Below are 14204 nucleotides of genomic sequence, written 5' to 3'. Positions count from 1 at the left end.
ACATGTAGTTAAGACATTAAAACAGAAGTGGATAAAAAACAAATTGTGTACAAGAAAAGGTGTAAAGTACCAGCCATTCAGGATAAAAAACACTATGAAAATTATGGAAAATTATTATATTACAAAACAAAACCAGCCATGTGTTTTTATTACACATGGCCAGTTTTATTGTTATTGGAAGCATAATTCATTGGGCTTTTGCTGTGTGAACTGCAATGCAGTAGGAGTTACATATGCATCTTCTCCTTTCCTCCAGGATGCTCAAGGTGGAAATGAAGTCACTGCCTCTCCCACTCATGACCCTCCACTCAAAAGAACAGTCTTAATATACCTTCCTGAAAGGACGAATTCACTCTTGTAGTCGTATGAAATACAGTACCATAAATACTTCATTTATCAGGAGATTTTATATGCCTTTTGAGAGTGCCCCATATGGCAAAAATTCCTTTAGTCTAATTCTTGTTTACCCTAGCATGTTACTTCCAGTGACTTTGTTGCTTATCTTGTCTGTGATATGATTTATGTTAACTCATTTCCTGTAAAAGCATACACTAATAAAATGAAAAAAAGTGAAGAAAGAGCAGGCCAGCTTTGAATTGGCATGGGAAATTGTCATAAGTAACTGCATTCAAATCCTTTTAAATTACTGTTTCAGTGAACCTTTAAGGCTCTAAAGGGCATTTTTCCCTTTTTGTACAGTTCCCAGAAGATCATTTCATTGGTGCTGTTTCAATAAACCCCTGATGCACTAGGCAACCTTGTACTAGAAAGGACCTTGGTCCTTTCTTTAAAGGACACCTGCTGTTCATGCTAAAGAAGGTAGGAACAAGTTTCATATACCTCCCAAATAATCTTCACAAATAGATGCTTAAAGAAAAAAACTCTGCCAGAAACATCATGTGACATCAATTTGATAAAGTTTTTGCCTTTTAATAGTACCTTGGAACACCTCTGCGTGTTCTGGCCTGGGACTGCAAACCTCTGGGGATCCGCCATGGCTTGTACTTGCATGAAGTCAAGCCAAGAAGGCAATGTTCTCCTTCAGGTGAAGGACTCTGACACCAGTCTCCATGACATCCCTGGCGGAGAACAATTCCAGGTTCAACCTGAAAGACACAAAGCAGACAGCCAGAAGATTATTTAGTAAACAGGAAATGAGGCGTACCATACCATGTTAGTGTTTGATGAGTTTATAATGTGTTGGTAAATTACTTCAAGATGGAAATCAATCTGCTTTATTTCCAAATGTAAAAAAAAAAAAATGTAATTACCCAATAAAACTGCTTATCAAGCATTGCCTTGCTTTGTGTGAGATATGTGATAAACTCTTATCCTGTGCATGACTTGGTCATCCTAGACAGGATATCATAAGACTCATTTATCAATTTACATGACTTTTCACATTAAAAAAAGATTTTTAATCTGAGCTGAAATCCTCTGGAATTCTGGATGATATCAAATAGTTTAAAGTTAAGTACTTTGGAGAAATTCAGGCTTATGCATATCATTGCAATAGGGGGTTTTTTTGCAGCATTAGCAGCTAGAAAGACAGCCTTTTCAAAGATAGTTCACAAATCACATACGGATTTTTCCAGTATTTTCTAACACTTTTCAGGTTCTAGGCAAAGTTTCAGGAAATGTATATGTATAAAATTGAAAAACATGTACCCACTATTTCTGACACTGGGTGAAATGAAAAATAAAGATACTTTCTGCAAAATTCAAGAATAATTTTATGGAACTCCAGTAGGCCAGAATCTTACAATTGAAATCAATGGACTGCTGTAGTTACAAGCTTGTTTTATAGTTTCTATTTTCAAAAAAACCCCCGAACATTAATTATTCTGACTATGACCTGGACACACCATAAGCCAGAGTCTCCTGGTCAGACACAGGCTTACACAAACCACAGAGACAACTGGAGCATACATTTGCCCACATCCTGTTTTACCAATGTACCTTTCATCTCTGTGGTAAAAGTAACTCTTTCCATATGTTGTTAATTTTTGTCCTCCCTCCTGACATACAAAAGATTGTTTTTTCAAGCGAGTTACTCTGCTGGTTTTGTGATGTGACCACCTGACTAAGCGTAACTGAGCTGAGAAGACAGTGCACTTCATACATGGCACCTACACTGCTGTGAGACAAGTTTCTTCTTCTAAACTGGGATGGATTTAAATGAATCCCTAAAAAGAATAGTCATATGTGCACCAAAACACATCATACCCATCCCCAGTTATATGAAACAGACTACAGGCAATGAAAATTTGGAACACCATCTTATTACAGATCCACATTTCAGGGGACCAGAACACCAATTTATAGAAAAATTAGCCTCTCTGAACCGCTCTTTCCTTCTGAGTTGAAATGAGCAGTAATTTATCTTACAAATCAAAGTGGCTGAGTGCAGAATTTAGTATCGACTAGTGAAAAAAAAACCTAAAAATCCCAGAGAGATGGATTTTTTCATTCTTAATCTCACTGAGTGCTACCACTTAATGAAGTACAAGCAATGGAACTCAGAGGGAACCACAGATCCTGCTTAGGACAAGCTGCTGTCAGAACTGTGCTGTTTGTTACGTAAAACACTCCACCAGAGGAATTTTATTCTTTCTAAATGAGTAGATTCCTTTTCATCTCTGCCTCTTTTCCATCTTCATACACCAGATAAAAATCTGTATTTGCCTGCTTTAAGCTTTGTCTAGAAATACTACACACTGCACTACTATGAAAAATACTGTACCTAGCAGAGTGGACCCAATGTGAAATTCATTTCACATGAATAATGATAATAGCTACTTCCTGAATTACATTAAATATGTGCAGACACCAAATAATTTTTGAATAAGGGCAATGTGAATACTGTTGCATTCCGACAGATCCTCGAGTATATATAGCAGTACATAGGTTTTCAGTTTTTACAACTTCACAGTTTTGCTCTGTTGCATAGAAAGCAAATGTTCTACATTATTGTAGAAGCCTATGAAGTATCCTTATGTTGTGTCAAATCAGCCATTTGTAAAAATGCAAGGCATAGCTCATTATATGCTTCTGTGATCTTGGTTTTGTCTGGGATAATTAAGTGTGTGCATTGTCTACATCCACTATATACCTTACATTATTATCAGTGACCTTCTTCACATGTAAGAACACACTAAAGGCTGCCCTGATTCCCTGCTCATCATCAGTGACATTTCTTTCAATGAGTCTTTTGTCTGTTGCTGTAAAGAATAACCTTGCTTTTGGGAGGTGGAGGAGACAGGCAAAAAAGTTGTTTTATGAAAGACTGTTACAAGGCCAAGGCATCTTTAAATAGAATTGGCTAAAGAAAGCCTTTATCAACATATTGCTTCTCAGGAAAACACCAAAACTCCAGCCAAACTGGAGTTGTATCTATGAGATCATAAGAATCGAGGATTGTTCAAGTCAGAAGGGATCTCAGCAGTTGTCTGGACCAGCCTCCTGCCGTGAGCTCAAACCACATGCTTGGGCATATCTCGAGTCAAGTCTTAAAAACCTCCAGGAATCAAGGCTGTGCAAACCCTCTGGACAGCCTGTGCCACTATCCCATTCTCCTCATGGTGAAAAGGTATTTCCTCATATTCAGTACGAATTCCCTTGTTTCAGCCTGTGCCAGTTGTTTCTTGTCCACCATGCACAGTTGTGAAGACCATGGCTCCATCTTCTCAGTGATCTCCAGTAGTTATGGGGGGCAGGGAGGAAGGGGCACACTGTTAGGTGCCTCCAAAGTCATCTCATCTCCAGGATAAACAAGTCCCAGTTGTGCAGCCTCAAGCATGAGTGGTGATCATTCCAGTTTGTCAACATCTGCAATTCTGTTGAAAGTACATCCCATTGTGTCCTCCTGTCATTTATGGAAATGTTAAACAGGCTAGTTCTAGGGATACACCCTGCAGTGCTCTCCTTTTTAAGCCTCCACCCTCCAAGGCCAACCACCCAAAGAGTTATTTTACCATCTTTTGTTCAGCCTCTAAACTGTACCATCTTATTTTAGATACAAGAACAAGATGAAAGACAGTGTCAAAAGCCTTGCTAGAGTCAAGGAAAATAGCATCCACTGCTCCCTCCTTAACCACAAACCCACGCATTTCTGCATAGAAGGCAATCAGATCAGTCAGGCACAGTTTACCTCCAGTAAATATGTTGCATAGAAATATAACCACTTTTTCCTTCATGTGCCCAGAAATCTGTTCCAAGAGGACTCACTTCATGATTTTCCCAGTAACTGAAGTGAGGCTGATTGACCTGCAGCTCTATAAACTAAACTTTTGGTTTATCTTGAACATAGCTAAAATACTGGTAATTCTGACATCATGCGGGCATCATCCCCAAATCTTCACAGCCTTTCAAAGATGAAAGACAGCAGCCTTGCAAAGACATTGGCCAGCTCTCTCAGCATTCTGAGACGCAGCCTATCTGGTTTCATAGACTTCTATGGCTCAAGTTTTCAGAAGTAATCCCTCACTCAGTCCTTGGCTATTGCTGGTGGTTCCCCTTGAATCTTTACACTAAATTTGGAGATCTAGGAGTCCTTGTTTGTAGACAGTGAAGCAAACAAAGCATTTAATGTCTTACCTATGGCTGCTGTCACCAAATCTTGTGTCCTCCTCCACCTGCCTTCAGACCCCTAAACCTATTCTGCAGTTGCAGACCTGAGAGTGGAGGAGGAGAAATTGTTTTCTTACTGCCAGGACTCACAGGTCCCCAGCCTTCCCCATCACAGTCCCCTAGCACCCCTCCTCCTGTGTAGCTGGGGGCTCAAGCTGTTGTTAAAGGCATGTTTAACATAACTTTGTCAGGATCAGCCTTCCCAGAAGCATCCAAGATCCAAAGTTGGCACAGGAAACCTGCAGAAGAGCCAGAAGGAGAGTGCAAATGGTGAACAGGAGCCTGTAAACCATCCCAGGCACCTACATGTGCACTAGCCCACCAGCAGCCCTGCCAGCTGCCCAAGCAGTGCTCACAGCTCTCCAGGTTGTAGTGTTGCCCTTGGGGCAATTAGACAGCAAATGTACACCATGCCCAGGCACCAGCCCCTGCAGGCACATCCCCAACATTGGTGGGTCCTCCACTCCTGCACAACCATGAGCCTCCCCAAATGCCTCACAAAGACACTTTGTTCAGCTGGTGACTGCGACTGCTGCTGAATACTTGCGTTTGTGCAACAAAGCCCTCGGTTTCAAAATGCAATTTCAAGCAAGGACATTCATTTACCATCTTGAAAATGCCTTTTAGTATGGAATAACACAGGTTGCTTACATTTGGATTTTATCAAGTAGATCTTTCTTACACTAATAGATTTACCTCAAGGAGAGACACAGAGCTGTAGCCACACTACAGAAATAGATCTAGTATAAATTTTTCTTTTATAGGGCATGTGAGAACATTTTCTCCCAAAACATAATTCATTATAGTAACATAATATGTTAAAATATTAAGGCTGTTTCACCAAAGTTATGATATCCAAGTTTCAGGTTCCTTTCAAGACCACATCCATGAGACTAGATATAACATGGAACAAATACAATCTGCCTTATGATCTAAATAAGACAGTCATTTGGTAAAAAGCCAATATCCCTGAATGGTAATCTGTCTTGAAATGATTCATGGAAATGTAGTTCAGGCCTTGTTGCTATTAAATCCAGTGGAAGTTTTCCCACTGAAATAAATTGTTAAGGATCTAACCATAACAGATCTAATCATAACGCAGAGGTTTTCATAGACAACACAGTACAAGAGAGCTTTTCTTCAAATAGTTTTACTCTGTATTTTATGTAAGTTTCAAATGATTGAAAGGACTTAAAGGCGGGTAGGAGAGAAGCATAGTCCTAATTCAAACACGCATGAGGGACCAAGGTGCATGAAAACACAGACAATGTTGCTTGCTTGGATTTATTCACAGATTTGCCCTCTTCTGGTTTAGGTTGTTGCTCCCATCTTTCCCTCTGTGCACTGAGAATGTTTACCCATCGACTCGCCACAGGCCATCTTGCTTGGGACAGCCCTAGGTTTTATTTGGGCTTCTTGTAAACCACTGTTTTACTACCCTGACTGACCACTGCATCTTGTATAAATAGTTCTCAGGAGGATGTTTTGGGGGTTGCTTAATGCTTGTGGTGTGTTTTTGTCTGAGCATAGTCAGGACTGAACAACTGGGAGGACAGGCTGGTTCGTTCACTGAGGGGAACATTAGAACATTGGAGGTCATTAAAATTACTTACCTGTGTTATAAACATTGGCAAGTATTAGAGCTATTCAGTTCTAGTCTCTACTATTTATTCATTTACTGAGACTAAAGCATTCTTTTTTTTTCTGTACATTTCATTTAGCCAGAAAAATTGAACATATTTATTTTATAATATCCATTCTATTCCCAAATGAGCTGCACTGCTATGAAGAAATGTAGATGTTACTACATTATAAATACAGTTGATTTATATTAGCTTTTTTACTCTCTATCATTGTTAAAGTTACCTCATCGTGATCAAACTCACAACATTGCAGGAAAGTGTTTACATTTAAATACAAATTTTTTTTTTTTTGGTCTTAGAAAGTCAAAAAAGATTTCTGCATACTTGTCATGGGCCCACCAATTTTCTTTTCAACAAGACATTTGGTAAAAAAAAACATGAAAAAGCGTATCCACAAGTTACATGCCAATATTGATCCCACTATAGAACAGTACATATGTACTGCAGAAATGTTAATCATGTGCAGATGACTGAATTCAGTAGTTTTGCAAGTGAATTTTGAAGGGAAAAAAGTGTGTCTTTTAGTATATTCATAGAATACCACTGAGATCAATAAAGGGAAACAGGAAGGTCTATAAGACCTTCTTACACCGGAAAAGGACACCACTTAAATGAAATTAATTTTAAAATTGATTTGTTCCACTCAATACTAACTCCTGAAATAGACACATTTAAACTGATTTAAAGTTAAATTAAACCTATAAAATCACTGTGAATTTGATGTAAGTGCATCCATGCTAGTGGTGTGCTTTTGTTCAATTAGCTCTATTGAAAATCACTCTTCAGTGGAACTTTGCATGGCAGACCAGGCCTATGACTCCTTGCTGTCTCTATTAGTTGTACACTAAACTGAGTAAGAAACCCTTATGGTTAAATCAGGAGCCAAAATTTTGCAGGGTTCAGACTCCCTTCAGTATATCTACAAATATTTACATTGACCGTAAGACAACAAGCTTCCCAGCATTCCCTGGTCCTGGCTCCCTCAATATCCTTAAATGAGAGGACATTTAGCTATTCAGTCTAAAGGCCTTTTGATAGTACAGAACTTACTGGGAAATACGTTGCTTGGGTTAGTTGAATGTTAGCTCTGTTGCTTATTTCCCAGAGAGGATTTGAAAGTTATATATGTTTAGCAACTACTGTACACAAAAGAAAAATGGATTTCCATGAGGTCTCATAATCTGCTGGGAAACTGTCTCTAATGCTTGAAAAATTGCAGAACAAAAAAGAAACAAAGAAAACAGATAAGAAAACCTTTGTGTTTTGGAAAAGAGATGGATTGGGGCAAGGAGGGCAAGGAGAAACAGGGAACATGTGGAATGTTTGGAGGGTTTCTGCCAAGAGTTCACTTCTCCGTTCCTTCACCTTTCTGTTCCTTCATTCTTATTAAGTTTTTCCCACCATCATCATCAGTATAAAATACTATTAAGTTAGAAAAACAGCAGCTTCTACCCAGTTTATATAGATGCAGTTGTTTATTCAAGGGCATTTAGCTACAAATAAATGAATTAGGTTGTGCATGAGACCTTGGGGTAAACAGGTAAAGGATTGTGGAAGTGGATCTACATGCTTGAATTATACAAACAGTAATATAAACACCACACAGCCTCAACTCACCACATGCAAAACCTGCTCTCAGCCCTTACACATATATCAACAGCACTTCAAGTCCAACACGAGGTGCTGCACCTTGAAGATTGGTATCCGGAGGACATGACCTCTGAAAGACTACATATGGTGGAAACATGAAAGATCCAAAATGGCTTCCCACCTCAGTCACGGGGATTCTGAACCTTCATCTAGGATCTTTAGCATCCCCTCCCTTTAGCATCCAGGGGGCCAGGAGCAAACGCCCTCCTGCCGAGGCTGTTCAGTTGAATGGTCAGGAGAGGAGGACCCCTGCAAGCAATGCCTAGCCAGCTCTAGAGAGAACATATATGAATGTGTATAAATGTACACAGAGAGAAAGAGCCAACAACAGATTAGCTCTCTTGGTATCTAACAGGCTAACCCTGGAACATACTACTAATTATTACTGTATTAAGAATGGCAATGATTCAGCTATCCTTGTATTTTCCAAATTATTATCTAAGCCTGTATTAATCTTTTGCAAAAACAAGCGTGTTACATCTGCCCTGGCATTATAACAAACCAGAGGCAAAGAAGTAATTTCTCAAAATTACACCAGCACAAGCTATCTAAATTCAAGGAAACGTTTCAAACAAACTTCCACAGGACTGGAGAAAAGAGAAGTGAGAAAAGGAAGTAAATTGAGCACTAAAATAAATGTCTTGTGATCTTGCTTATAACCAAGCAGGAAAATGCATCTTCTCTGGATAGAGCATTGCAGAGCAATTTCCAAGGTAAATTCACAAACTCTTGCCATTTGAATGCAATGACATAATGAGTTTCTCCTAAATCGATGCCAAAAAATTTAATCCAAACTGGAAAAAAAAAAGGAGAGGAAACCTCCTATGAGACAGCTTTTATAAAAGCTTCATTCAGGGCTCCACCCTTATGTACTGTACCAGCCACCTTAGCTTTTCCACTCTCTCTGGTCCAAGAAAGCACTGACTAGTACATTAAAAATGTTTGGGAATGGACAGTGACAGCAGTATACGTTTTAATAATCAGGTACGGATTATCAGATGACCTTTAAGTCAAAATGGGGTACAGAAATTTAGGTCTAATAGATTGCAAACCAAGTAAACTAAAGTAATACAGATGGAAAAAAAATATGAAAAATATTTCAGATTTCTCAGTCCCTCCAAGAAGCAGGCACTTTCTAATGGAAAAGTGTAGTTGGGTTATTAAAACATGACATTAGTTACTTGGAGATAGATATTATAACCTGTTCCCAGTCCAGTAAATAGAAGCATTTGACACTTTTAACCAGGATTTCAAGCAGAAGCACTTCTCCTTCCAGCTGTACAATCAACTTCATTTGGAAAGGCATTTAATCCCTCAAACTTCAGTATTCCCCTTTCTATAACAAATCTATCCCTCTTCTTACAGGCCCAGGAATATCTTCTCACAGGCACATTTGGAACCATAATTAATTTTTCATAAAAATAATGTAAGCTACAAATTTCTACAAACATTCATAATTTTAAAAAAAAATTCTTTAACTAAGCCCCTTGCTTTCTACATACCATTCATGTGCAGCACATGTTTTTTCCTCAGTTATGACTTATGGCAAGGACCCTCCACTACAAGTGCAGCATGTGTTAAAAATGAGACCATGAATGCTGGTATTACTTTCTGCTCTTCCAGGCAATAAGTTGCTGTCTCTCTGCACCTGACGGTGTATTTATAGTGAAATGCAGTCAATATATACACCCACAGCTCGGAATGAATTTTAGGGGGGGTGTGACTTGCTCTTTCTTTCTCCTTTCTTCTTTCTCCCCAACACCAGGACTCAGCTTCCTCTGTTTTTTTGTGTCTAATGTCACTTTCATCTCCCATTCACCTACTGTCACAACTCCACATATTGAGTGGCACCAGCTAATAAAACTATGCTTGTTGCTTTATGGCTTTTTGGGTAACTACTCCACTGTAGCCTTTTTCTTTTTTTTTTGCCTTACTTCCACTGTGGCTCTGCATACACAGTGTACTGAAGAAAAAAATCTCCCTTGTGATTGTGTGAAATAACATTTAACAGCTTCTGTTAAATGATACTATTCTGTTAAAACTGATACTATTTCTAAAAAGGGATTTTCATTTCTCAAACATGCTGAAATTCATTGAAGTATTTGGTGCCATCTGTTTCTTCCTTTAAATAAATGTTTCCATCATGGCAACCACTATGACAAGCTACCAATATTTATGAGGATGTAGCAACACTCACAGGAACAGAAAAAGTGACAGATATGTGAACAGCAAAGAGAATCCACTTCAGATTAAGGTGAACTTGGAAGGAATACCTAGTGCCAGAATGAGGATGATATCCTTACATGTAACTCAGGAACACTGAGGTATAACTATTACATCAATGGATGTCTGTATTCCCACATCCAGCAAAGACTGAAATCAGGGGATTTCAGCCTGCTTAGAGTCAGACCCACCATTTCTTGAATGAGTTCAAACAGTTGTTCAATGACATCTTCATGAGATCAGCCGCACAGCTGGCTTTCTGGTGAGGTTGGCTGGCTTTAAGTGGAAACTGTCAGTATCTGCCAAATGGTGGCCAGACACCAGAACAGACTTTCTAATTAGTGGAATACCCCATCTGATGGCTGGATGTGATTTGTCTGTGTATGTATGTGCATGCTCCACCTGTGTGCTACCACATCTGAGGGCTGCGGTGATACCCATACAGGCAGCTTGTCGTCCCAGGTGAACGAGAAGGGAGTCAGTCAGTCTCCTTCTCATTGGGCCAGCAGAAGCCATTTCAAGTTTCTCACAGCTGAAAATCACTGTGTGCAGGTTTTACGTAAGGGCCTGTTGGAGCCGGAGCGGCTCGTTTGCTGCCCACCAGTGAGCTGTGAAACACAGGTTATTAGTTCCAGATGCTGCTTCGGTGCCTTTCCTTCTGCAGAAAGTGTGCAGAAGTCACTTCTTTTGGTTTCACAGGACACCCCAGAAATGGAAAACACCACCAAAAGTCACTGCGGATTTATTATTCCTCCCTCAACATCAGGCAGAAAGTCTTGTCCGTGAGCTGAAGGGATCTCTGTTACACTCACTATGGACCTTACAGTTGATTCATGATGGACCTCACAGCAAGAACCAGAACCACATATTAAGTACCAATCCATTGTCACTGCACGTCCAATACATGTAACAGGTGTGCCAATCCCATGACAGTCCCATTCACATTCTAACAGGGACCTTGCTTTGGACAGGAAAGAGAAGTGCCTTGTGACAGAAACCAGAGGAACACAACAGCTGCTTCAAAACTCACTATATTTGATCTACCTGTTCATGTCTCCAAACTTTCACCCTAAGGTTTTGACCAACTGCACCAAACCTTTCAAACTTCTCATAAGTTTTTTTTCTCTTAAAAATATCACTACAGGAAAGTAACTTTTCTTGCCGCTTCTGAATTATAATAAAAGCAAATCCTGTAGCTGCATCTATCTGACATTTATGGTACAATACTCACTTGTAAATTCAAACCATTTTCTTCTTACCACACTGCAATTACAATCAGTACATAATCTTGGTAGAACTCACCATTTTCATTTTGCATATTTGGGGGCAGGGACAATCCAGCTTTAATTGTTCATGAAACAAATGGGGCAACAGAGAAGCTGAGACTGCAGTTTTCAGACATATCAGAAAATATAATTTCCTAGAGCCTGAACATTCCAGTGTAAAACGTTTTGAGCTCATGGAAAGGTAATTGTGAAAATATACAGGCCCTGTGTAAACATAAAGTATTTACGAGGTCCTTCAAGGATTTCTATCCGACAGATTTTTGGCTTGTCTTCACTATCCTAGTATTCATCCTTCTATTGTATATACTGGTAATGAGGACTGCAGTAACTACCAATACACTTCCAAGTGCAGTAGGTCAGCAGCGAGCTATTACTCAGCCTCCAGCCTTTTCTATCAAAGGAGAGTGGTGCTGGCCAGGTCTCCATGATCCCTCATCTTGGCCAGCTCCACACTTGCTCCTCATCCTGCAACTCCAAACCTGGAGAGCACAGCACCAGCTCCAGTTGTCATCCTGGATATTTTAGGAAAGGGACTGGCTAAGTTCGGGAAAGGTTTATTTTAGGTTAGAGGAAAGGTTATATCTGGTGGTATTTACTGTAGCATGGGAAAAGCAATTTATTTGTTCAGAATCTGATCTAAAAATAAACAGTAATGCAACCAGAATCTTGGTCTTCTTTGTATGGTTTCACCAATCTAAATAAGTAAAGTCATTTTGATTCATGTAGTACCTTTAAGTAGTAGCTTCATTAAATAGGTAAAATTAGAGCAGGTAAAAAATTGTCTTCTAGGCTTCTCAAAAAATTTTGCATTTATATAAGGCATTTTGTTTAAGACATTGACAAGAAAGAGAAAGAGACTGAAAGCCACTTGAAGTATATAGGCACTTTTTTCTCTCCTGTAACTGAGAAGATTGAAAAATGAATTGGTCTGGCCAAAGCAACACAAGGAAATGGGGCAGATCTAAAAACAGAACTCCTCCTGCTTCCCTCCATATAGTCTTCCTCTTCCTGTCTCATCTGAATATTCATAATAATAAAGATTTGCATATGATTTTTTTCCTAAGAGAAATTATTCAGATTTGGACACTGAAATCACTTCATACTAAATTTGAAATTTTGGATTGAAATTTAACAGTAGAAAAGTCTGAGAAAATAGTGTCTCTGATCTCTGAGGATTAAGGCTGAAAAGGTCCATTAGTTCATCTTTGTAGATCATTCAGTGTCACTGAGTCTTGCTTTTCCCCAAAATCATATAAAGAGAGAGAATCAGGTCTCCTGAAAACTACAAAGCAAGTTGGCATCAGCCTCCTGCTAGGTTGAGATCGTGAAGGGAGACAGGCTGGACTGTCCCAGAGAGAGTTGTGGGAGCTGCTGCAGGGACAGGAGGGAGCAACGAGTCTTTTCACCCATCCCGCACAGGCACCACCAACACCACATTGAAAACAAGGCAAGGCTGTGCCACTGGTCTTCCATGTACATAAAGTGGCACCTGGCTCTGCCGTAGTATTTTTGTCAGTGATCGTTTCCACTGTTTATGGTTCCCACAGTTGCTTCTCAGCTAAAACTCAAAATCCAGCACAGGAGAATAGGCAAAAAAAAGGGACTAAAAATGGTTCTTTGCCATGTTTTCTTAAACCTGACATAGAGACAACTTAAAGCCCAAACGTGATTTTAATAAATCTAACGCACATCTCAACACCTTCCCTCCATCTTTTCTGTGGTAGCCAGGGTTTTCCCCATACAAAGCATGGCCTTGTTACAGCCCCTTTTTCCTTTGTGCAGGCAGAACAGGATCCAGCTTCCACCACAAGCACTCTACAAAAGATGGGCTGGATGCCCTCTGATGCAAGCATATTGCCAAGTCCACCCTCTAATGATGTCTCTCGGGATGAAAGCGCCAAGCAGCCATGAAACACACTGGCTTCTCAACGAGGCAAGACAGGATGTACCACATGGTGAGTTGTCTTTGAATGATCACTTGTGTCAGCAAGATGAGAAAGGAATCTTTTAGCATAGTAGTTGCTAGCCTAGGCCCAAACCAAAAGTACCATCCCCAAAGTCTGGTGATTTTCAAAATCCAAAGCCTCATCTAAAAAAAAATCACTAATTACCCCCAAATTTAATTACAGGCCAAACCAGGACCTTGGAACCCAAATAACCCTCAAACTTGGGTTGGCTCAAATTCTGGATCCAATATCTGCGGTGTGAGCTAAGGCAAAGCTAAAAGGGAGAAAGAAAAAAAAATTAGCCATGCTCCATGGATCTTTAATACAGGGCCACCTCTGATGCACTTTAGAAAAATATAATGAGACCACTATAATATATATTCCAGCCAAAATTCTTGGCTCCCAAAACCAGCTTTATATGGTATGCAATAGAGAAACACCCAGGAGACACTATAAGAACTTTGACAAGGCTAATATTAAGCTAGAACAAAACAGAACTACTGGCACCAACTCCACTCAGCTCTTAAGTAAACTTGTCCCATTAAAAAGTAGCCTCTAAGATATTTTCTCTCTGAAGTGTATAGTAGCTTATAAAAAGCAGGAAGGGTTGCCAAGTCATAGATGTGTTCAAGTACTCCTTACCCTCATTAAAGAACATTCCCTGGCAGCCAGCAGCTTTGAGTGTTCCAGAGAACCAGATTTTATAAGGGGGGTGTTTACAGTGGTGTGCAGTGTAGCTGGAAATCACAGTCCACTGTAGCAGCCCTGTACTAGATACAGCTGTGTTTGGAGCCTTATCACCCAGAGCACAGAATAAAACAGGCAGG

At 39.7% G+C, this 14204-nt stretch overlaps 1 pseudogene; it reads right to left on the bottom strand.

Moving 5' to 3' along the window:
• The window catches only part of LOC127465450 (chloride channel protein D-like), a 76804-nt pseudogene that overhangs the window by 15526 nt on the left and 47074 nt on the right, over positions 1 to 14204 (bottom strand).

This window comes from Manacus candei, unplaced genomic scaffold, assembly GCF_025592945.1.
Source record: "Manacus candei isolate 608988 ecotype Guabito, Panama unplaced genomic scaffold, ASM2559294v1 h1tg000008l, whole genome shotgun sequence".
NCBI classification, from domain to species: domain Eukaryota; kingdom Metazoa; phylum Chordata; class Aves; order Passeriformes; family Pipridae; genus Manacus; species Manacus candei.
Note: the sequence above shows the minus strand (reverse complement) of the source record. Positions and strands in the feature narration are given on the sequence as shown.